We start from the raw sequence: 26,767 nt of genomic DNA, 5'->3' as shown, positions 1-26,767 counted from the left end.
TCAGTGAATCAGGTCACAATCAGTGAATCAGGTCAATTTTTACATCATATCTTAAGTCACAAAACTTTTGAATATGAGTAGTTCCCAAATGTGAAGAGGTGGAGTTCTAAGTTTTATAATTCAAGACACTGGATTTCTCAAATAGTCCATGAAATTCTATTTACTTCATAATACAGTTAGCCTACATAAAATGATGAATTTCTTTTCCTCTTTTTGGATACCTGATCAAGTCTAGGCAAAATTATGAGAGACAAAGTTACCTTTGTCACTCTGCCACAGCACTTTTTTCTCCACGCACTGTTTCCCTCCCCCACCCTAAACAGATGGACTAAACTTCCAAAACCACTTCTTTCTCTACCCCAATCTAGCTGACCCTCAATAAAGGCAACACTAATTGCAGTCATTTATATAAATGCTTTACTCTTTAATACCTGTTGTTCAGTACACAGTAAATTAACTTTGCGATTTTAATTTCAATGTAAATCTAAACTATGTTGATCTGTTCTTAGCTAGAAATTTGAAGTTTGGGGTTTCCAAAGAATTTCCCTTTTATGTTCGCTAAAAGAAATTTGTAGAGAAAATAACAGTGCTCCAATATATTTAGTCACTTCAAAGCATTCTTCATTTAGCCAAGTATATCGCTCAAGAAGATGTAGGCAAAGAAATGTCTAAAGTAAAACAAAGGCACACCAATGGGCAAGGTATTTGCCTTTCTCCATCATACCTGCTTCATTAAAAGATGGTAACCTTGGATATGCACATAAAAAGTCTAGAAGGACACATTCCAAATTGGTAATAGGTAACCTCTAGCAAAAGAAACAGGGGACAGGGAAGATTCCTTTTACTTACACACTCTTATACTGTTTACAGTTTTTAGTAATAAACATTCTTCATGTAATTTCTTAAAATCAGTAGAAAATGTAAAATCAGTAAACTCAACAGTTGTGGGCAAAGATTCTGAAATGATCTTCTGAAATAGAAGATAAATGTCAACAATCATGATTCTAAGAGAGAAAACGCTTATTGCTCTTATATTTGCAAAGCACTTAAACATAGACTCTTCCTTATAACGGTTCTAACCAACTTTACCCTCACTTCTCAGAATGCTAAAAACTTCCTGGACACATGATCCTTAAATTCTTGCCCCAAAATTTCACAAACTCTAATTCACTTCACAAGTCACAGTAAGTAAAGAATAAAACTATGCTATATTTTACCCCATGACAACTAATTAACAGGAAGATCTTGCTACAGGTTAACAAAAACTCCACTGCTGGACACATGCGGATGCAGTGGGCGCAGGCGCGGGCATACGACGTCCACAGTCCCTGTGAAGCCAGGTCTTCCGGCACTTGAGGATCCACGGAAAGCGAGTTTTTGAACGCCTACAATGCAATGGCATTCATTTCACTTTCTAAACCTGATAACCAGGTGGTAGAAAATATGCTTGCTCTTTAGGGCACAGTTCATCCGGGTGGCTGACAGAGTCTTGGTGCCCCAGCTGGGTGCCAAGCCTGAGCCTCTGAGGTGGGAGAGCCGAGTTCAGGACACTGGTCCACCAGAGACCTCCAAGCTCCACGTAACATCAAATAGCGAAAGCTCTGCCAGAGATCTCCATCTCAATGCTAAGACCCAGCTCCGCTCAATGACCAGCAAGCTACACTGCTGGACACTCCATGCCAAACAACTAGCAAGACAGGAACACAGCCCCATCCATTAGCACAGAGGCTACCTAAGATCACAGTAAGTTCACAGACACCGCAAAACACACCACCAGACATGGTCCTGCCTACCAGAAAGACAAGATCCAGCCTCATCCACCAGAACAAAGGCACCAGTCTCCTCCACCAGGAAGCCTACACAACCCACTGAACCAACCTTACGCATTGGGGACAGACACCAAAAACAACGGGAACTACCAACTTGCAGCCTGCAAAAAGGAAACCCCAAGCGAGGAAAGTTAAGCAAAATGAGAAACAGAGAAATACAAAGCAGATGAAGAGCAAGGTAAAAACCCACCAGACCAAACAAATGAAGAGAAAATAGGCAGTCTACCTGAAAAAGAATTCAGAGTAATGAGAGTAACGATGATCCAAAATCTTGGAAACACAATGGACAAAATATAAGAAACATTTAACAAGGACCTAGAAGAACTAAAGAGCAAACAAACAATGATGAACAACACAATAAATGAAATTAAAATTTCTCTAGAAGGAATCAATAGCAGAATAACTAAGGCAGAAGAATGGGTAAGTGACCTGGAAGATAAAATACTGGAAATAACTACTGCAGAGCGTAATAAAGAAAACAGAATGAAAAGAATTGAGGACAGTCTCAGAGACCTCTGGGACAACATTAAACGCACCAACATTCGAATTACAAGAGTCCCAGAAAAAGAAGAGATAAAAAAAGAGACTGAGAAAATATATGAAGAGATTACAGTTGAAATCTTCCCTAATATGGGAAAGGAAATAATCAAGTCCAAGAAGCACAGAGAGTCCCATATAGGATAAATCCAAGGAGAAACATGCCAAGACCATATTAATCAAACTATGAAAAATTAAATAGCAAGAAAAAATATTAAAAGCAGCAAGAGAAAAGCAACAAATAACATACAAGGGAATCCCCATAAGGTTAACAGCTGATCTTTCAGCAGAAAATCTGTAAGCCAGAAGGGAATGGCAGGACATATGTAAACTGATGAAAGAGAAAAACCTACAACCAAGATCACTCTACCACGCAAGAATCTCATTCAGATTCGACAGAGAAATTAAAACCTTTACAGACAAGCAAAAGCTAAGAGAATTCAGCACCACCAAACCAGCTTTACAACAAATGCTAAAGGAACTTCTCTAGGCAGGAAACACAAGAGAAGGAAAAGACCTACAATAACCAACCCAAACAATTAAGAAAATGGTAAGAGGAACATACATATCAATAATTACCTTAAATGTAAATGGATTAAATGCTCCAACCAAAAGACATAGACTGACTAAATGGATACAAAAACAAGACCATGTATATGCTGTCTACAAGAGACCCATAGCAGACCTAGGGACACGTACAGACTGAAAGTGAGGGGATGGAAAAAGATACTCCATGCAAATGGAAATCAAAAGAAAGCTGGAGTAGCAATTCTCATATCAGACAAAATAGACTTTAAAATAAAGACTACTAGAAGAGACAAAGAAGGACACTACATAATGATCAAGGGATCAATCCAAGAAGAAGATATAACAATTGTAAATATTTATGCACCCAAACAGGAGGACCTCAATACTTAAGGCAAATGCTAACAGCCATAAAAGGGGAAATCGACAGTAATACAATCACAGTAGGGGACTTTAACACCCCACTTTCACCCATGGACAGATCATCCAAAATGAAAATAAATAAGGAAACACAAGCCTTAAATGATACATTAAACACGATGGACTTAATTGATATTTATAAGACATTCCATCTAAAAACAACAGAATACAATTTCTTCTCAAGTGCTCATGGAACATTCTCCAGGACAGATCATATCTTGGGTCACAAATCAAGCACTGGTAAATTTAAGAAAACTGAAATCTTATCAAGTATCTTTTCCAACCACAACGCTATGAGACTAGACATCAATTACAGGAAAAAAATCTGTAAAAAAAAAAAAAAAAAAAAAACCACACACATGAAGGCTAAACAATACACTAAATAACCAAGAGATCACTGAAGAAATCAAAGAGAAAATCAAAAAATACCTATAAACAAATGACAATGAAAACACGACGAACCAAAACCTATGGGACACAGCAAAAGCAGTTCTAAGAAGGAAATTTACAGCAATACAATCCTATCTCAAGAAACAAGAAACATCTCAAATAAACAACCTAACCTTACAGCTAAAGCAATTAGAGAAAGAACCAAAAAACCCCAAAGTTAGCAGAAGGAAAGAAATCATAAAGATCAGATCAGAAATAAATGAAAAAGAAATGAAGATAACGATAGCAAAGATCAATAAAACTAAAAGCTGGTTCTTTTGAGAAGATGAACAAAATTGATAAACCGTTAGCCAGACTCATCAAGAAAAAAAGGGAGAAGACTCAAATCAAAAGAATTAGAAATGAAAAAGGAGAAGTAACAACTGACACTGCAGAAATACAAAGGATCATGAGAGATTACTACAAGCAACTACATGCCAATACAATGGACAACCTGGCAGAAATGGACAAATTCTTAGAAAAGCACAACCTTCCCAGACTGAACCAGGAAGAAATAGAAAATATGAAAAGACCAATCACAAACACTGAAACTGAGACTGTGATTAAAAATCTTCCAACAAACAAAAGCCCAGGACCAGATGACTTCATAGGCAAATTCAATCAAACATTTAGAGAAGAGCTAACATCTATCCTTCTCAAACTCTTCCAAAATATAGCAGAGGGAGGAACACTCCCAAACTCATTCTACGAGGCCACCATCACCCTGATACCAAAACCAGACAAATGTCACAAAAAAAGAAAACTACAGACCAATATCACTGATGAACATAGACGCAAAAATCCTCAACAAAATACTAGCACACAGAATCCAACAGCACATTAAGAGGATCGTACACCGTGATCAAGAGGGATTTATCCCAGGAATGCAAGGATTCTTCAATATACGCAAATCAATCAGTGTGATAAACCATATTAACAAATTGAAGGAGAAAAACCATATGATCATCTCAATAGATGCAGAGAAAGCTTTTAACAAAATTCAACACCCATTTATGATAAAAACTCCCCAGGAAGGAGGCAAAGAGGGAACTTTCCTCAACATAATAAAGGCCATATATGACAAACCCACAGCCAACATTGTTCTCAATGGTGAAAAACTGACACCATTTCCACTAAGACCAGGAACAGGACAAGGTTACCCACTCTCACCACTCCTATCCAAGATAGTTTTGCAAGTTTTAGCCACAGCAATCAGAGAAGAAAAAGAAATAAGAGGAATCCAAATCGGAAAAGAAGAAGTAAAGCTGTCACTGTTTGCAGATGACATGATACTACACATAGAGAATCCCAAAGATGCTACCATAAAACTACTAGAGCTAATCAATGAATTTGGTAAAATAGCAGTATAAAAAATTAATGCACAGAAATCTCTTGCATTCCTATGCACTAGTAATGAAAAATCTGAAACAGAAATTAAGGAAACACTCCCATTTACCACTGCAACAAAAAGAATAAAATACCTAAGAATAAGCCTACCTAAGGAGACAAAAGACCTGTATGCAGAACACTATAAGACACGGATAAAAGAAATTAAAGATGATACAAACAGGTGGAGAGATATACCACGTTCTTGGATTGGAAGAATCAACATTGTGAAAATGACTCTACTACCCAAAGCAATCTACAGATTCAATGCAATCCCTATCAAACTACCACTGGCATTTTTCACAGAACTAGAACAAAAAATTTCACAATCTGTATGGAAACACAAAAGACCCGGAATAGCCAAAGCAATCTTGAGAAAGAAAAACGGAGCTGGAAGAATCAGGCTCCCTGACTTCAGACTATACTACAAAGCTACAGTAATCAAGACAGTATGGTACTGGCACAAAAACAGAAATACTGATCAATGGACCAGGACAGAAAGTCCAGAGATAAACCCACGCACATATGGTTACCTTATCTTTGATAAAGGAGGCAAGAATATACAGTGGAGAAAAAAACAGCCTCTTCAATAAGTAGTGCTTGGAAAACTGGACAGCTACATGTAAAAGAATAAAATTAGAACACTCCCTAACTCCATACACAAAAATAAACTCAAAATGATTAAAGACCTATATGTAAGGCCAGACACTATAAAAGTCTTAGCAGAAAACATAGGCAGAACATTCTATGACATAAATCAGAGCAAGATCCTTTTTGACCTACCTCCTAGAGAAATGGAAAGAAAAACAAAAATAAACAAATGGGACCTAATGAAACTTAAAAGCTTTTGCACAGCAAAGGAAACCATAAACAAGACCAAAAGACAGCCCTCAGAATGGGAGAAAATATTTTCAAATGAAGCAGCTGACAAAGGATTAATCTCCAAAATTTACAAGCAGCTCATGCAGCTCAGTATCAAAACAGCAAACAACCCAATCCAAAAATGGGCAGAAGACCTAAATAGACATTTCTCCAAAGAAGATATACAGACTGCCAACAAACACATGAAAGAGTGCTCAACTTCATTAATCATTAGAGAAATGCAAATCAAAACTACAATAAGATATCTCACACCAGTCAGAATGGCCATCATCAAAAAATCTAGAAACAATAAATGCTGGAGAGGGTGTGGAGAAAAGGGAACCCTCTTGCACTGCTGCTGGGAATGTAAACTGATACAGCCACTATGGAGAACAGTATGGAAGTTCCTTAAAAAACTAAAAATAGAGCTACCATGTGACCCAGCAATCCCACTACTGGGCATATACCCTGAGAAAACCATAATTCAAAAAGAGTCATGCACCACAATGTTCACTGCAGCTCTATTTACAATAGCCAGGACATGGAAGCAACCTAAGTGTCCATCGACAGATGAATGGATAAAGAAGATGCAGCACATATATACAACGGAATATTACTCAGCCATGAACAGAAACGAAATTGAGTTACCTGTAGTGAGGTGGATGGACCTAGAGACTAGAGTGGCATGGACATATATACACTACCAAACGTAAAACAGATAGCTAGTGCGAAGCAGCCACATAGCACAAGGAGATCAGCTTGATGCTTTGTGTCCACCTAGAGGGGTAGGATAGGGAGGGTGGGAGGGAGATGCAAGAGGGAGAAGATATAGGGATATTGTTTATGTACAGCTGATTCACTTTGTTCTACAGCAGAAACTAACACACCATTGTAAAGCAGTTATACTCCAGTAAAGATGTTAAAAAACAAACAAAAAAAAACAACAAAAAATCCACTGTTTTACTGGCCTTCAACCTACAATTTCTGTTAAAATGTCCAGTTTGAAATTTTAAATAAAACACAAATTTCAAAGGACCATCACGTGTTGACATGGTGCTACCAGTCTAATTAGGGTTAAACTTTGCCAAATAAAGAGGATACTGAGGTCAAACTTTTGCAGAGATGCTTAGTGATATTCAAATTGAGGAAAGGAAGGTTAAATATCAATAATATTGCTGAATAACATGGTTCAATGTTCCAATGGGCTTACATGGAATTAAAATTAGTATAAAAGCTACTTTCTCATAACTTTCATAATTCTACAATCACAAAATGGAGAGAAAATAATTTTTTCTTTGACAGTTTACCCACACTTGGTTTTAACTTAATACATTTTACATCTAATAATAGAAACTTTGTAGTTAAATAAAATTAAACATTTTACCGGTTGACAATGGTAGGAGGTACTAGTGCCTTCAAATACGTGCCTTTGTTTCAATACCTGTCAAAACAAACACATGAAGGCAAGCATTACTACTCCTCATCTGGTTAATCATAGAGCCAAATATCAACCTTTTCCTGGAGATATCTCTATCTCCAAACCTCACGGGAAAATTTCTGTTGAGTTTTTCTGGAAACATCATCTATTATACTAGCAAATGACATTTTATCATGTAAACTTTTACCAAAAAAGCATGTTGTATATACCACTACACACCTATTAGTATAACCAAAATCCAAAATACTAACATCACTAAATGCTACAAGAATGCAGAGCAACAGGAACTCTCCTTCACTGCTGGTGGGAATGCAGAATGGTGCAGCCACTTTGGATGACAGTTGGGCAGTTTCTTACAAAACTAAACAGACTCTTACCATATGATCCGGCAACTGATCTCCTTGGTATTTACTCAAATGAGTTGAAAATGTATGTCTAGACAACAAAGCTGCACACAACTGTTTATAGCAGCTTTATTTGTAAATGCCAAAATTTGGAAGTAACCAAGATGTCCTTCAGCAAGTGAATGTGTAACTGCTACATCCAGGCAATGGAATGTTATTCAGCACTAAAAAGAAATGAGCCATTAAGCCATGAAACGATAGAGGAAACTCAAATGCAGATTACTAAGTGAAAGAACTCAATCTGAAAGGTTACATACTATATGATTCCAACTATATGACATTCTGGATAAGGCAAAGCTACGGAGACAGGATTGGGACTACTGAGACAGCAAAACGTTGCCTAGGGTTAGGAGAAAGAAGGGATGAACAGGCAGAGCAGAGAGGATTTTCAGAGCAGTGGAACTACTCTGTACGATACTATAATGGTAGATACACGACATTACATATTCGCCAAAATCCATGGAATGTACACCACCAAGAGTGACCTCTAATGTAAACTGAGGACTGTGCGTGATAACAATGCATCAGTGTAGGTTCATCGATTGTAATAAATGTACCACTCTGGTGCAGGACGCTGAAACCGGGGGAGGCTGTGCATATGGGAGGACAGGGGATACATGGGAAATCTCACTACCTTCTGTTCAATTTTGTTGTGAACTTGAAACTACTCTTAAAAAATAAAGTCTACCTTTTTAAAAAAGGTATATCCAAAACTTTTATAAAGTATGTTGAGTTTTGTCACTCACTGTTATGATGGTCAAGGAGAATTAGTAAGTTTTATAATAGTATTTCATTGTATATACCATACTTTTGTATATCATCTCAATGATTTTCTCAATCACTTTCAAAGCAGATAGGTTAGGAATCATTACAGTTACTTAAAAAAATATATTAACATCAGCCCAAACTCACAGAGCTAGTAAGTAATGGTTAAGTATTTTGAGTCAAAATTCAGCACACCACTGCCTCACTATTAATTTCCTCATTCGCTACAAGGCAGCCAGATGTACTTTAAAAGGGACAGGCCTTACAACCAGATATATGTGGGTCCAAAATCCCAGCTCTGTTTTTTAATAGCTATGATTCTAGACGCATTCATTCATTTCTTCATTCATCTATCCATCTGTCCATGGGGAGTGAGGGGGGCACCTTATCAATTTACTTATTTCTTGTGCCAGTTTACTCATTATGTAAATGAGGACAGCAACATATATGAACAATACATATCCATATTTGTCGAATTTCTATAAATAGAAGGCAACGCAATAGAAAAAATGCACTATGTACATTCAGAGAAAAAATCCAAACGCCTATTAACTTTGAAAAAAAAGGTCAACATCACTAGTTATCCAGGAAATGCAAGTTAAAACAATGTAATTTTCCCCTATCAGATTTCTTTTACTGAAAAAAAAATCACAAGTATTGGCAAGGATATAGGAAACAAGATCGCTCTTGGCATTATTAGGGGAAGTGCAGCCACTTTGGAGAGCAATTTGGCAGCAAAAGCTAAAAATGTAAATTCCTATGACTTAGTGAATCCCTTCTGAGTAATTTGCCCCGGAGAAGGTTTGACACAGGTGCATGTTTACTTTACCTTGTTTTGTTTTCTAATATGACAAGTCCTAGTATTCAACTGACCCTCAATAACTGTTGAATCTCCTCAACAAAGATTTAATGATCCATTCATTTTTGGCCAAGGAGGCAAGAAGAGAAGAAACTGCAGGCAGTAATAGTATTTGGAAAAGCAGAGGTATTCAAGAAAAGGGCAATTTAAGAAAACTCTAAGTATTTGTTGTAGGCTGATTAACGACCTCAAAGGTATCAGGTCCTAATCCCTGGAACCTGTAAATGTTACCTTATTTGGAAAATGGGTCTTTGCAGGTGTTATTAAATTAAGGCTTTTGAGATGGGGAGACAATCGTCGATTACCCAGTGGGCCCTAAATGCCATCACAAGTGTCCCTGTAAGACAGAAGCACTAGATTTGACATACACAGTGAAGATGAAGCAAAGAGATTTGAAGACGCTGGCCTAGAAGCCTCGAGTGGAGCAACGGACTGCAGCAGTCCCAGAGGCTGAAGAGGCTAGAAGAGGCGGGAACAGCTTCTTCTCTAGAAGGAGGGAGCTCAGCCCTGGCAACACCTTGATTTCAGCCCAGTAATGCTGATTCAAACTTTTAGCTTCTATTAACTATGAGAATAAATTCCTGTTGTTTTAAGCCACCAAATTTGTGGCATGACAGCAGCTCTAGAAAACACTGTACCTCACTGCCACTGCCCTGTGTGCAACGCTAAGTGGTTTAGACATTATCCAGATCTCTGAAGACCCATTCAGATTTTTATGCAAGTGAATGGGATAATCAGATCTGTTTCATAATGTTAAATCTAGTGCCAATGTTTAGAATGTATTGATGGAAAAAAACTAGAAACAGGAAGATGTATCAGAACCAAAAATCCAGACAGAAAATAAAGCTCTAGATCACCAGATATTTGAGGGAAAAAAATCACAGTGAGAGATGAAAACAGGAAGTGTGTGTGAGGGGGGTATGAAATGGAGATAGACAATGTAGGAAACACTTTAAATATGCATATGTAATTAATATTCTCAAAGGGATAAAAGAGACCATCTTGTTGATGAAACAAGAATAGTATGGTATACAGAAGGACTGAAAATAAGAAAAAGCTCTTGGAAGTTAGTAACACCTCAAAATAAAAGTCAATAGATGTATTAGAAAATGAGGTTGGGAATACTTTCCCAGGAAGGAAAGCACAAGCAATGAAGTAGAGAACAGGAGGTTAAAAAGTTTTTGTTTTTCTAATTGGGTGTCAAATTAATCCCAAAGACCAAGTTCCACTAAAAGGAGTTTTAGAAAGAAAGAACAAAGAGAATGAAGAGGTAAAAATTACTGAAGTATTCTGCAATAAGATATCCCAGAGCTGATGAACACTAGTCTTCAAATTGAAAGGGCCTGCTGAGTACTGAGCGGATGAATGGGGGGAAAAAAATTAACTGAACTCTCAACACAGCCTTGTGAATTCTCAGAGCACCAGGTGTAAGAATACCCTAAAAGCTTCCAAAAAACAAAAACCAGGTCACTTACAAATAAGGTGATTCTATAATTAATCAACAAAGAAGGATATTTTTGGGAATAAAAGCATGTACTATTATAAGATAAATTTGAAGGTATTCCAGACAAACCAGGATGTATAGTCACCCTTCCTATAAAGGAATAAGAATCATACTGGCAGCAGATGTCTCCACAGTACTGGACGCTAGAAGGCTATGAACAATGCCTTCAGACTTTTTTTTTTTTTTTTGCGGTACGTGGGCCTCTCACTGTTGTGGCCTCTCCCGTTGCGGAGCACAGGCTCCGGACGCGCAGGCTCAGCGGCCATGGCTCACAGGCCCAGCCGCTCCGCGGCATGTGGGATCCTCCCGGACCACGGCACGAACCCGTGTCCCCTGCATGGGCAGGTGGACTCTCAACCACTGCGCCACCAGAGAAGCCCTGCCTTACAGACTTTTGAGGGAAATTTTAATCCAGAACTCTACTCCCATCTACATTCCTGTTCAACTGCAGGTAGAATAAAGACGTTTTCAGACACGCACGGACTCAGAAAATTTAATTCCACAAACACACTCTGCCAAGAAATTACTTTAAGAAGTCTTCCACCGTGTGCGTACACTCTTTTGATAAAAGTTAGAGATAATTTTTAAGCCAGAATTGGTGTAAGTTTTGTAATCTATTTCATAAGAGCTATATCCCACAGCTTAAGTAAGGGGTTAGTCCCACAACACTGTTCCCCACTTGGTAGTTTCAAGTCTCCGGCCGGCTATAAATAGGGATTCCCACAAACCCCTCCTCAGGTTCAATAACTTACTAGGATGGCTCAAAGAACTCAGGAACACTCTTTACTTACGTTTTCCAGTTCATTATAAAGCATACAACTCAGAAACAGACAAACGGAAGAGACGCACAAGGCAAGGGATGGGGAGGAAGGTATGCAGCAGAGCTTCCAAACCCTCTCCAGGTGTGCCGCCTCCCCAGCACCTGGACAGAAATGCTCACCGTCCCGGAAGCTTACTGAATATCCCCTTGTTCAAGAGTTTTTATAAAGCTCAGTCTCCAGCCCCCTCACTCCTTGCAGGAGGTCGGTGAGTAGGGCTGAAAGTTCAAACCTCTAATCACTTGGTCTTTCTGGTGACCAGCTCCATTCTGAGATGCTCTAGGGACTCCATCCTAAGTCACTTCATTAGCGTAAACTAGGGTGTGATCCAAAGGAGCTTTTATGAATAAAAGGTACTCCTAACAATCAGGAAATTCCAAGGGTCTCAGGAGCTCTGTGCCAAGAGTGGGGACAAAAACCTTATATATCTCTTGTATTATACTACAGAACTCTATTATTATCATTATTTATATTAACAGTTTAAGTGGGACAGAAAGGTGTAATCATGTCAGTATATGTTTTTTTTAAGTATTTAAGAAAAATAAATATTATTAACTTTTGCCAAAACAGCTAATTTCTCCCTCCCCCAACCCCTACCTCTGGCCAGCTACCAATCTGTTCTCTGTATCTATGACCTTAGCTTTTGTTTGTTTGTTTGAAGATTCCACATAAAAGAGAGATCACATGGTGTCTATCTTTCTCTGAGTTATTTCACTTGGTATAATGCCCTCGAGGTCCATCCATTTTGTCAAAAATGGCAGGATTTCATTCTTTTTAATGCCTAATATTCCACTGTGTATATATACGTCTTCTTTATCCATTCCTCCACTGATGGACACCTTAAGTTGTTTCCATTTCCATATGGAAATAGTGCTGCAGTGAACATGGGGATGCACATATCTTTTTGAATTAGTGTTTTCATTTTCTTCAGATAAATATCCAGGAGTGGAACTGCTGAATTATATGTTAGTTCTATTCTCAATGTTTTGAGGAACTTCCATACTGTTTTCCATACTGGATGCACTGATTTACATCCCCATCAATAGTGCACAAGGGTTCCCTTTTCTCCACATCCTTGTCAACACTGTTATTTCTTGTCTATTTGGTAACTGTCATTCTAGCAGGTATGAGGAGATCTCTCATTGTGGTTTTGATTTGCAATTCCCTGATGAATGATGATGTAGAGCATTTTTTCACTCATCTGTTGGCCATCTGTATGTCTTTGGAAAAATATCTACTTGGATCTTCTGTCCATTTTTCAATCGGTTTTTGTGGCTGTGTTGTTTTTTGCTTTGTTTTGTTTCTGCTGTTCAGTTGTATCAGTTTATATATTCTGGATATTAGCCCCTTATCTGATAGATGATTTGCAAATATTTTCTCCCATTAAATAGGCTGCCTTTTTTGTTGATGTTTCCCTTGCTGTGCAGAAGTTTTTTAGTTTAATGTAATCCCACCTGTTTATTTTTGCTTTTGTTGCTTTTGCTTTTGGTGGCAGATTCAAAAAATTATCACCAAGACCTGTCAAGGAGTTTACCACCTATGTTTTCTTCTAGGAGCTTTATGGCTTCAGGTCTTACACTCAAGTCTTTAATCCATTTTGAGTTAATTTTTGTTTACGGTATAAGATAGTGGGTCCAGTTTTATTCTTTTGCATGTGGCTGCCCAATTTCCCCATCACCGTCAATTATTAAAAGGAACTTCTTACTCAGAAACAAAAGAAAACTTCAACTTAATAAAAGCATATCAGAAACCAATAGCAAACATCAGACTCAAATTTCCATTAAAGTCAGGAATTAAGACAAGGAGGCCAGTTGTGACTATAATTATTTAACACTGTTAAAAAGGCTCTAGCCCTGTAGTCATCAGCCACATGGAGCCACTTAACACTTGAAGTGTGGCTTGTCCAAATTGAGATGTGCTCTAAATGTAAAATACGCATGGACTTGCAAAGACTTAGTATGAAGAAAATGTAAAACATCTCGTTAATCATTTTTATATTGATTATATGTTGAATATACTTGATTAAATAAAATGTATTAAAGTTACCTGTTTCTTCTTAAGATACCTACTAGAAATTTAAACTACTACAGATATGGTTCACATTTGTGGCTCTAATTGCATTTCTTATGGACAGCACTACAGTCTAGACAATGCAATGATGAAAAAAAGAAATGAGGAATAGGAATACTGGAAAAGGAGACACACAATAATAACTGTTTGCAGATAATTAATGTCTGACAAGAAAATCCAAAAGAATCATCTGAAAATTATCCAACCAGAGAGAAAGTTCATTAAGATATCTGGATACTAGGTAGACAACAAAAACCAATCATTTTCCTATACAGTAGTAATAACCAGTTAGAAAATAAAAAGGAAAAAGATTTTATATATGTGTGTGTGTGTGTATATATAGATATAGATATATATAATACTACTGATAGACACTAAAAGACTTGCATACATGGAAAGACAGACTAGGTCTCAGGTAGAAAGGATAACTATAACTCCACCAAAATTAACCTATAAACCAAATACAATCCCAATCAAAATCCTACTAGGACTTTGTCAATTCTGTATGGCTAGTTGATATACTAGTTCCAAGGTTTATCTAGAAGAAACATTTTAAGATTAACTAAGAAAATTTGAAAACAAGAATACTTAGCCCATACCAGCCTATTAGATGCCAAAACTAACACTAACTGTTCTGGTACAGAATTGTAAAAACTAGAAATAGTCATGGGACATTTACACTTAATGATGGTGGCGTTTCAGATCAATGAGTGAAGGATAGATTATTCAATAAATTAAACAGCATCAAAGTAAAACCAGAATTGAGCCAATGGCTGAATGTGAGTCCTAGAAAGATGAGGAACACACCCCTGAAACAAACAATCAGCCTAGCAATACCTCTTCCACAGCTCCCATGTCCCAAAAAGGATTTGTTCCCAAGTCTTTTTTCTCATTATAAAACCATCTCCAGTGCTATCACGGTAGCCTACACAGCCCACACTGCCTGGCCTACAGCTCTGTTGGGAAGAGAAGCACTGGTTTCGTTTGAACTACGCCACTTCACGCCCATCTCTACCCCAGCTGACTATGGCAAACACAGGCATCCACAGGGATCCAGGAGCCTATGACCAGTGAGGCCTGTAACGAAAGCACTGATGTGTTGGTTCACTAATATTCTCTCTAGAACCCGGAACTGGGATTGAATTAAAAGAATTTGATAGAATTAAAAGAAACTAAAAGGCCTGCCAAAGTAAACTCATTCTTTAAGATTCAGCTGAAGCCTCCATGTGAAGGCCTCCCTGGTCCCACAGACAAGCACTAACTCAATCCCTCTGTGCCCCATTTCCACCCTCCACTCCTGCCTGACACACAGAGGCATGAAGGGGCAGAGAATAAGGAATCACAAGTAGCTTGAGATAGTTGGAACCCAGGAAATTGAGGGAAGGTAGAAATGAAAATGGAATAGAGGAATATGTTGCAGAGACACGTTTTAATAAGCAAGGCACTTGACCCAATTTGTTTTTTCAGAATGACTACTTGGGTCAACAAACAGAACAAACCACAAAAGATTCCCGGTATGTAGTTATTACAATAGCCCAAGCAAAGGATGATGAGGTCCAGGGTTTAGGGCAGTAGATACGGAAGTACGAGGACCAACTGGAGAGACTTTTCTGAGGTAATAGGATGTGGTGAGATGTGAAGATTAATCTTTGAAGATTAAAGTCAACACTTCTAGAATATCGGATGACTTGCAATAGATATGAGGAATACAGGAAGAAGAACAGATACATATGAGTACCTGAGTATAGGGTAGGATATTAAGTCTGGGGAAATGGCCAGAAAAGATAGTCACAATATTGTCAGAAATACAAGACTGGGGCTCCAGACAGAACTGAAGATGTAGATTTTAGAATCAACACTGACTCTAACCATGTTAGAGTTGAAACCATGGAATCCCTCAAAAATAGTATACTCGGTTATAAGATAAAAGGATTAAAGACAGTTATTATAAAAGCCAGCTAGAAGGGTAAAGAAACCAAGAGCGTGTCCTAGAAGCCAAAGGCAGACGTAAGGGTCAATGAGGGCACGGTCAAGAGTGTCAAAGGCTACAAGTGGTTATGATATTAAAGTACAACAAGCAGCTGGCCTGGCCCGAGACAATCCATCACACTTTCTTGCTTTCTTTATCACATAATTTTTAAATTATAACTATACCTATTACTCAACCAGTGAGCTACTCAAATGCATATCAAAAGCAAGTCTACTCTTTCAGAATTCCTGAGCTCCCACTAATAAGCGTACACTGGTCATTTTGATGTCAGGTTTTTGGCCTTCCAAAATTTTTCTGGTATTATGCTCAAATCTCTCAATTCAATTTAATAAACATTTACTGAGTATCTCATGTTCACTGTTGTGCTAGGTGACAGGGATGCAGAGATGGATTCTAACAACAAATATGAGTATCTTCTACGTGCTGGGCACTGGACGTGCATCAGTAACTAACAAGTATCCCCGTCCTCAGAGATGCTTACTTTCTACGTTAAACAGCTACTCTCCCTTAAAGGAGCCCAAAACAAACACATTATGTTTTAGACTTATCTAAAAAGAGAGCAAATACATTTATTTCATAAAGCAATTTGAAATTGAGAGCATGAAACACAAAACTGTAATTAATCACCTATAGTTAACAAGCCTGTCCTCTGGCATCATACAATATAAACAAACATTAAGTTAGCCAGCTCTCAGTTATCTGTGGGTAAACTACCCATGCATATCAAGAGCAATTCCCTAACACTGACTCACTTTTCTGGGTTATGTCCCACCCAAATTTCTACCATGTAATCTTCTAACACTGAGATAATGTAAGAATATACAGTTTAAAACTTTCACAAAGTAACTCAAATCATTACCCATGCCAGATTTACTATGTCTACCATTTTTCAAATGAACTTGCAGAGACGTGCTCCCTAAATCTGATACCCTTCATTTCCCAGAGCCAAGTAACCCAAGTTCTTCAACCCCATCCCCAATTCATCTATATATAATGCTGCCCCCAGACTAATAAGCCTCCGAGCATGGGCCTAGCTTTTATCTACTAGCTCATGGTCTCTAAACTTTAAGGATCACAAGCCCCTTTTGGTAAAACTGCTGGCATTCCAAACATGTGCACCTTTAACACTGTACATACGTGTTACTGTTCTAGCATGCTATAAACACCACAAATCATGCATAACATATGGACATTTTTTTTTTAATTCTAACGTTTTCTTCCAGCACTGCAGAGATGACTTGCATGCACACCCCGGAGCACACGTACGCTGCAAGACAGAGACCATCCTTATCTTAAAGAAATTGACACTTGGAGGTAATCTGCTGTGGTTGCAAAACTAAAATGAGGTGGAGTCAGATTTGGGAATTCAAGTGCCAATGTGGTCGTAAAGCTCAAGGCCTGCATCTCTCCCCTCTATCACGCCAATCTCACTCCTTATACTTGGGGTCCCATGAGCTCCCCTCTCTGACCTCACACCTCACTCCCAACCAGCTACTACCTCTCACAACCCTCCCACCTCAAGATGTTGGAGAAAACAGGTATTCTTTTTATGCCTCAGAAAGTGATTTACAAATAAACATTTTGAATTTCTAAGGAGAATACTATGCAGGAGAGTCTAAACAGGCATCAGGTTAGAAGTCAGGCCTAGTTTCAGAGTCAATGATGAATACAAATTCCTAGACTCTAACACACTAGCAATGTGGAAAGTTTCAGTACAAAAGGAAAATGACTTACGGAAGTATTGTGAATATGTAACAAATAATAATTCCGTGTATTATGGTCCATGTGGTATAATTGCAATTAATGTCAAGTACAGTTCTAAGATTAATTCATTCTGGTTCATTCTGGTTTTCCATGGAACTAAAATAAACTCCTTACTTCATTTTAGAAAGAACTCGACTACCCCAAGCTTCCCCCAAACAGGAGGTAATAAGTTCAGAGATCAAGTCAGTTTCCAAAGAGAAGAGAAAGATTTCTGATTGTTTTAATGTTACAGTAAAAAAAAAAAGCCAAAGTCAGGGTCCAGAATGAGGATCACTTCAATCCTGATGAAAGTAAAATAAGTAAAAATAAGAAACTTCTCTGGTTGAAGTAGGAATTTTTCATAATTCTGGCCAAAGTGATAACTGAGTATTTTATAACCTAGAAACAGCAATGCAGAAAAATGAACTGTTTTATGCCTACAATACCAATTTAGAAGATAATATTCTAAAGGTTACACCTATGCAGCAGCCAGTGTAGTTAGTATCTAATAAAATCCATACAAATACCCCAGTGAATTACAAGTAGTAAACACATAAACAAACACAGAGGGGGAAACACACAAAGCTAACTGATAAAGTTTCAAAGAAGCCTAAGAAAGAAACGTGGCAGAAATAGAAAAAGTCCTAAACCAAGAAAAAGGAAGAGGTGGAAAGGGAGGTAAAAGAAAAAGAGCACTGATGGAGAAGCAGCTCACAACAGCGTTGAGCAAGGTTTACAGACAAGGAAACTGAGCTCCACAAAGGCTAAACGGCAATGGGCAGTGCCACACTGACAGTCAAGCAGCAGGGTTAGAAACAACTCGGGCCAGACCCTGAATGCTCCTCCTGTAACAACTCAGAGCCCACATGGTTCTCTTCACTTGCTGGCTGCCCAGTGTCCCTTCCTATTCCTACTACCTTCCATTCATTCAACAATTACAGCTGACCCTTGAACACGGGGTTTAGGGGCGCCAACCTTCCATACAGTCAAAAATCCGGATATAATTTTATAGTCAGTCCTCTATACCCACAGTTCCACATCCAGAGATTCAACCAACTTTGGACTGTGTAGTGCTGTAGTACACATTTAGTGGGGGGGGGGGGGGGGAATCCACAAGTAAGTGGACCCACACAGTTCAAACCCATGTTGTTCAGGGGTCAACTGTACTTCCTGAGTTGAAGGAATCAATACATAAATGAGTCTTAGGCAAGGTCTTTAATTGTCTCTGTCCTCCAAATCTCTGGTGTTCTTGCTTCTCCGCAGGGATGTGACTTATCCTCACAGCTTCTCTAGTCCCCCGGAACAAGTGATTTCTCAATTTTATTTGTCAACCTTGCTCTTCCCCAACTGCCCTGGACATCCCCATTTGAGTTCCTCTACCTCAAACTCAACTATTTTTTCAAATCCAATCTTGCTCAGCTGACTCTTGGCTACCCTGGCCAACATGACCTCTCTGACCTCTGTACTGCTCACTCAACATTAACCACATCCTTTATGTATCTTGAACACTCTCATCCTTAAGGAATTAGTATTCCTTAGTCCCCTTTAAGTGATGTATGCTTTTTACTTATATGATGGGTTTGGTCACATGCTGGACTCAGAATACCTTGTTATTTCTTACCAAAAAACTGCTTCTGAAGGACAGAAAAAATCAAAATACAACAAAAACAAGAAACAAAGAGGCACAAGGAAACTTTTGGAGGTGATCAATATGCCTATTACCTTGATTGTGGAGATGGCTGCACAGGTGTATGCATGTCCAAACTCAAATTGTATACATTAAATATGTGCAGATTTTTATATATCAGTGAAAGGACAGAGAAAGGAGGAAAGAGAAAAAAAGAATAGAGAAGAAAGAAAAGAGGAAAAAAGAGAAGACAGAGGGAGGCAGAGAAATAACTAACAACTAACATATGGGTCAACCGTGTACCCTAAACTACTGTCATCTCCCTCAATCCTTGTGATAGCCCTGCAAAGTAAGAACATCTTTATGTTACAGAAATTGAAATGGAAGGCTGAGAAAGGTTAAGGAATCAGATCAAATTTACACAGCAAGTTTTACCCACATATATGGCAATGATTCCTTCACCACTCAACACAAAGTTGATGACCTAAAACAGTATATTTAGAAATGCTACTTGAACCATTATCGAGGTCATATTCAAAAGATGTTTAAAACTAATACGGAGATTCTTAAGTTACCCGACTGAGAAGTACACCATGTCAACCTACTTTCAAGGTGCTTTATAGACACTTCAGAAAACTAAAGCACAAGGTAAATCCTAAATTATTGACGTTAAAATATAACAAAATCTACTTAATGTCCCTCAGTTTACAGTTTACTATTTACAATATCTCTTCCCAATCTCCATTAACCAGAGGTTACAATACATTAGACATTTCCTTGAAGTGTATTTGTCTATGTAAGGATAACGCTGCTTCAAAAGGTAAGGCAATAACAAAAAGTGAGTGGATGAACTTAGAAAATACTGTATATTCTAAAAATAAATAAATTTAAAATAGTTAATATTTACTGAGTGCTATGTGCCAGGAACTTATCTCATATAAATCCTGACAACAATATATAGCAGATTTTCTTATTATCCGTTTTTTACAGAAGAAATTGAGGCACAGAGAGGTTAAATAAGCTGCTCAAGATCACATAACTAATAAGCCAGAATTCAATTCCAAGAAAACTTAACTCCAAGTCCATGTCCCTACCCACCAAAATTACAATGGAAAAAGGCACATTCTAGAGGAAAATTCTTAAACAAGCACTCAAATACAGAATTGGCTAAATCAAAAGTAGATTTATAGGGAGACTTCCGGGAAGATGGCGGAAGAGTAAGACGCGGAGATCACCTTCCTCCCCACAGATACACCAGAAATACATCTACGCGTGGAACAACTCCTACGGAGCACCTACTGAACGCTGGCAGAAGACCTCAGACCTCCCAAAAGGCAAGGAACCCCCCACGTACCTGGTTAGGGCAAAAGAAAAAACTAAACAGAGACAAAAGGATAGGGACGGGTCCTGCACCAGCGGGAGAGAGCTGTGAAGGAGGAAAAGTGTCCACACACTAGGAAGCCCCTTCGCGGGTGGAGACTTCGGGAGGCGGAGTGGGGGAGCTTGGGAGCCGCGGAGGAGAGCACAGCAACAGGGGTGCGGAGGGCAAAGCGGACAGATTCCAGCGCAGAGGATCGGGCCGACCGGAACTCACCAGCCGAGAGGCTTGTCTGCTCGCCCGCCGGGGCGGGCGGGACTGGGAGCTGAGGCTCCGGCTTTTGTCGGAGCGCCGGGAGAGGACTGAGGTTGGCGGCGTGAACACAGCCTGCAGGGCGTTAGTGCACCGCGGCTAGCCGGGAGAGAGTCCGGGGAAAAGTCTGGACCTGCCGAAGAGGCAAGAGACTTTTACGTCCCTCTTTGTTTCCTGGTGCACGAGGAGAGGGGATTAAGAACGCTGCTTGAGAGAGCTCCAGGGACGGGCGCGAGCCGCGGCTAAAAGTGCGGAGCCCAGAGACAGACATGAGACGCTAAGGCCGCTGCTGCCGCCACCAGGAGGCCTGTGTGCGAACACAGGTCACTAGCCACACGCCCTTCCGGGGAGCCTGTGCAGCCCGCCACTGCCAGGGTCCCGGGATCCAGGGACAACTCGCCCGGGAGATCGCACGGCGCGCCTCAGGCTGCAACGTCACGCCGGCCTCTGCCGCTGCAGGCCCGCCCCACACTCCGTGACCCTCCCTACCCCCCGGCCTGGGTGAGCCAGAGCCTCCGAATCAGCGGCTCCTTTAACCCCGTCCTGTCTGAGCAAAGAACAGACGCCCTCCGGCGACCTACACGCACAGGCGGGGCCAAATCCAAAGCTGAGCCCCTGGGAGCTGTGAGAACAAAGAAGAGAAAGGGAAATCTCTCCCAGCAGCCTCAGAAGCAGCAGATTAAAGCTCCACAATCAACTTGATATACCCTGCATCTGTGGAATACCTGAATAGTCAACGAATCATCCCAAATTAAGGAGCCCTGTGGATGAAAGGCTCTTGGTGCTGCAGCCAGGAGTCAGTGCTGTGCCTCTGAGGTGGGAGAGCCAACTTCAGGACACTGGTCCACAAGAGGCCTCCCAGCTGCACATAATATCAAACAGCAAAAATCTCCGAGAGATCTCCATCTCAACGCCAGCACCCAGCTTCACTCAACGACCAGCAAGCTACAGTGCTGGACATCCTATGCCAAACAACTAGCAAGACAGGAACACAACCCCACCCATTAGCAGAGAGGCTGCCCAAAATCATAATAAGTCTACAGACACCCCAAAACACACCACCAGACGTGGACCTGCCCACCAGAAAGACAAGATCCAGCCTCATCCACCAGAACACAGGCACTAGTACCCTCCACCAGGAAGCCGACACAACCCACTGAACCAACCTTAGCCACTGGGGACAGACACAAAAAACAACAGGAACTACGAACCTTCAGCCTGCAAAAAAGGAGACCACAAACACAGTAAGATAAGCAAAATGAAAAGACAGAAAAACACACAGCAGATGAAGGAGCAAGATAAAAACCCACCAGACCTAACAAATGAAGAGGAAATAGGCAGTCTACCGGAAAAAGAATTCAGAATAATGATAGTAAGGTTGATCCGAAATCTTGGAGATAGAATGGACAATAGAATGGACAAAATGCAAGAATCAGTTAACAAGGACCTAGAAGAACTAAAGATGAAACAAGCAACGATGAACAACACAATAAATGAAATTAAAAGTACTCTAGATGGGATCAATAGCAGAATAACCGAGGCAGAAGAACGGATAAGTGACCTGGAAGATAAAATAGTGGAAATAACTACTGCAGAGCAGAATAAAGAAAAAAGAATGAAAAGAACTGAGGACAGTCTCAGAGACCTCTGGGACAACATTAAACGCACCAACATTCGAATTATAGGGGTTCCAGAAGAAGAAGAGAAAAAGAAAGGGACTGAGAAAATATTTGAAGAGATTATAGTTGAAAACTTCCCTAATATGGGAAAGGAAATAGTTAATCAAGTCCAGGAAGCACAGAGAGTCCCATACAGGATAAATCCAAGGAGAAATACACCAAGACACATATTAATCAAACTGTCAAAAATTAAATACAAAGAAAACATATTAAAAGCAGCAAGGGAAAAACAACAAATAACACATAAGGGAATCCCCATAAGGTTAACAGCTGATCTTTCAGCAGAAACTCTGCAAGCCAGAAGGGAGTGGCAGGACATATTGAAAGTGTTGAAGGAGAAAAACCTGCAACCAAGATTACTCTACCCAGCAAGGATCTCATTCAGATTTGATGGAGAAATTAAAACCTTTACAGACAAGCAAAAGCTGAGAGAGTTCAGCACCACCAAACCAGCTCTACAACAACTGCTAAAGGAACTTCTCTAGGCAAGAAACACAAAAGAAGGAAAAGACCTACAATAACAAACCCCAAACAATTAAGAAAATGGGAATGGGAACACACATATCGATAATTACCTTAAATGTAAATGGACTAAATGCTCCCACCAAAAGACACAGATTGGCTGAATGGATACAAAAACAAGACCCATATATTTGCTGTCTACAAGAGACCCACTTCAGACCTAGAGACACATACAGACTGAAAGTAAGGGGATGGAAAAAGGTATTTCATGCAAATGGAAACCAAAAGAAAGCTGGAGTAGCAATTCTCATATAAGTTTTATATATATATATATATATATATGTAGTTTGCTTGAGTGCAGTGTTTTTTGTTTTCTGTACTGAATTCATTAGCATGGGTCGGTATAAAATTTAGCATAGGTCAATATGTAATTTGTAAACTAATAATGTCTTAAAAGTGAGGAATTAAGTCTTTTAAATTTAATTATTTATTGTAAAGAGCAGAATAGCATACATAAACAGGTGCCTAAGGAAAACTTGTATTCTAATATGGAACTCTCATGAACACCTTTTTTTTTTTTTTTTCTCTAACGGTATGATAGTAGGCCATTTGATTATTTTTATGGCTTTAACTTTACAACAATGAAATATTCATAAATTTTAAAAAGTATTTTTCTTTATTTGATGCGGGTGGGATACTGGAGAAATGAAAGGTCAAACATCTATTGAGGAATCCATACTTGTCTATATATTGTGTACTTTTATTTCAAGAACTGATTTAAAATTCCTAAAAGGATGCTATAATAAGTTATTATGCCATTTTACAGACTGAATTAAGTGAATTTCAGGGAGGTATGAAACTTGCCTAAGGCTATCCAGCTACCAAGCGGTAGAAGTGAGAATTAAATCCAGGTATACCTATAAAAAAAAAAAAAAAAAAAAAAAAAAAAAAAGAAGGCGAGGGCAGCACCAGGGTATGGGGTTGTTAGTTTTATAGGGGTGAGTAATTTCATACGCTGATGAGTGGGAGGAGTATTCCAGCTATTTTGGGGAAGGGGTGGGGATTTCTAGGAATTGAGCCACCGCCCACTTTTTGACCTTTATGGTCATCCTTGGAACTGTCGTGGCACCTGTGGGTGTGTCGCTTAGCTTGCTGATGTGTTACAATGAGTGTATACTGAGGCTCAAGGTCTAGTGGAAGTAGACTCGTCCGCCATCTTGGACCTATTTTGTTCTAATCAGTTTATGTTGTGTCCTCGGGCTATGTAATTCTTTTAAAGGTTGTGCCCTGCCCCCTTTCCTCCTGTTTCATATTGAATATATAATATTTACCAGAGTATGTTTTAATAATTAATACATGATATATTGTATAATTAATTTATATATCATATATATAATGATATCTATAGGTATTTGTTCTAATAAGTCATTAAAAATAAATGAATATTCTTTTTCTTTCATAAAAAAATATATATAAACATTTTTCTATGTCAATAAATATCCCCCTCCATATAAAAAAATAAATAAATAAATAAAATTATGATTTTAAATAGAAGTGCCTAGCAGGGAGGATTATGGGAGAAGTCTGTGCTATGAGAGAGTGCGGATGCTTGCTACTTACAGGACGTAGACAAATAGCTTCTCTTTTCTTAGACTAAATTCTTTATCAGAAGTATAAACTTAATTTGTAGGAACTCAGATTTTTATAAGGATTGGTAGAAACCATTAAAAGAAAGTTCATAGCAGACTGACAACTATAAAGCTATTAATTTGTTTGCTCTTGTAATTGTAATTATTACTATTACTCTCATAGTTAGCATTGCTGCAGCATTATCAAATCTGATTAACTATTTCTGTTGAGCTCTTTTATTGAGCGGTAAAATGAGTACATACTCTCTTGGAACAGTGTCTCTCATTAGAATTACCTGGGGATTCTTGTTAGGAATTTAGTTTCTTGTGAATCTCATTAGGATATTTGGAAATGAGGACCAGGAATGCACATTTTAAAAAGAAACCGAGGGCTTCCCTGGTGGCGCAGTGGTTGAGAGCCCGCCTGACAATGCAGGGGACACAGGTTCGTGTCCCAGTCCAGGAAGATCCAACATGCCGTGGAGCGGCTGGGCCCGTGAGCCATGGCCGCCGAGCCTGCGCGTCCAGAGCCTGTGCTCCGCAACGGGAGAGGCCACAACAGTGAGAGGCCCGTGTACCGCAAAAAAAGAACAAACACAAAAAAAGAAACTGAAGTGATTTTCCACCCACACTCAAGTTATGATTTGTAAAATTCACTGTATTACCTTTGGAATTAAAGTTACATTCTCTGTGGGATTTCTAAAAAAAAAAAAAAAAAAAAAAAAAGTAGATTTATAAAAATTTCCCAAAAGGAAGGACACATGTGAATTATCCCTACAGTCATTTATGTAATTTAAAATGAAACAATATTAGATATATATCTGCAAAATTATCTACTAAGAACAAAAAGGGAAATAAAAATGAAAGTAAAACAATTTTAAAGTAAATTAGCTAAACTGAGATGTACCCACAGTCATGAAACTCAACTGATGGAACCACATAGATTAAGTGATATTGATTGAAAAAAAAGGATGCTGCATAAGAATACATACAATGCCATCTATATCAAGTTTAAAAATACATAAAACAATACTGTACACTGTTTAGGGATACATCCATATGTAGTAAAATTGCAGAGCAATGGATATGAATAACGAACACCAAATTCAGATTAGTGGTTAAGTGGAGGATTTGGGGGAAGGAAGTGGGTTTCTTTAACTGGATTAAATAGTACGAAATATTTCTCAGACATACAGAAAGCAGGTCTCCTTTCTTTTTTTTCTTAAGAAAGAAAAGGAAAAAAATGGAATTAGCAGATTACAGAACCCAAAATTGCTTTATATTCCTGATCCAAAAAATGCTAAAAGGGCAATGTTAATGATTCCTATGTAAGAGTGTTAAAGGAGAATGTATCCTGATGTATTTACGTTCAAGTTCAAGAAGAAAATTTTAGTTAAATTCTCTCAATTTAGTTTGTTACTCCTCACATTCTCCTCTCTAAAAACAGGGCTTTTATGGGGGGGGGAGGTAAGTTATGTGTCATAAAAATAGATAAACTGTCATCACAGCTCCTTCCAAGTATAGTCATGCCTTCAGAGGTATATATGAACTTCAAACCAAGCTGTCACCCCAGAGAGGAGGTGCAGCGCCTGGGCCTTGGACTCTGGAACCTAACTACCTGGGATGAGGTACAGCACACACTTGGGCAAATCACTTAAGCTCCCTGTGCCTCAATTTCCTCATGTGTGAAATAAGAATGATAAAAAAAAAAAAACTATCTCATAAAATTGAGAAGAAAATCAGAACAGCACCTGGCCAGAGGAAATACTGTAAAGGTATTGGCTATCATCTTTATTCCAAAGACCATTAGTATAGAAAAAGAAAAACCAGGCTTTGTATCAGAAAAATATTATCTAAGTGTGATTACTTTCCAAATTAAATAAAGGATAGAAAAGCTGACCATGACATGACAAATGGGAAGCTTTTTATAGCAAGATAAGGTTTTTATTTTTCTAACAACATTCCTTAGTATTGTTATACCACCTCCAATGTGTACATATCTGTGTACACACACACCTGGTACAGATTCAAGGTGAAACATTCTATTCCATCTCCCTTGTTCACTTAGCAAAAAGTCCAGTTTGTTGTAGAAAACTGGGCTACCACCTCCACCGTAAAGTCTCCCCTTTTTCCTGCCTTGTTCTGTCTGAGCTATACCAGACA

At 38.8% G+C, this 26,767-nt stretch overlaps 1 protein-coding gene across 5 annotated transcripts in view; it reads right to left on the bottom strand.

Moving 5' to 3' along the window:
* The window catches only part of ACSL3 (acyl-CoA synthetase long chain family member 3), a 139,863-nt gene that overhangs the window by 106,161 nt on the left and 6,935 nt on the right, over positions 1-26,767 (bottom strand). Inside the window, exon 2 of one of the 5 annotated variants that reach the window (XM_012532085.3) lies at positions 7,372-7,428. The exons of the other annotated variants lie outside the window; for them this stretch is intronic. The gene's annotated coding sequence lies outside the window, so the exon portion shown is untranslated. The remainder of the gene's footprint in view (positions 1-7,371; positions 7,429-26,767) is intronic. 5 annotated transcript variants of the gene reach the window in all.

The sequence above is a fragment of the Orcinus orca genome, chromosome 7, assembly GCF_937001465.1.
Source record: "Orcinus orca chromosome 7, mOrcOrc1.1, whole genome shotgun sequence".
Classification (NCBI taxonomy): domain Eukaryota; kingdom Metazoa; phylum Chordata; class Mammalia; order Artiodactyla; family Delphinidae; genus Orcinus; species Orcinus orca.
This window is presented reverse-complemented; position numbering and strand designations above follow the sequence as displayed.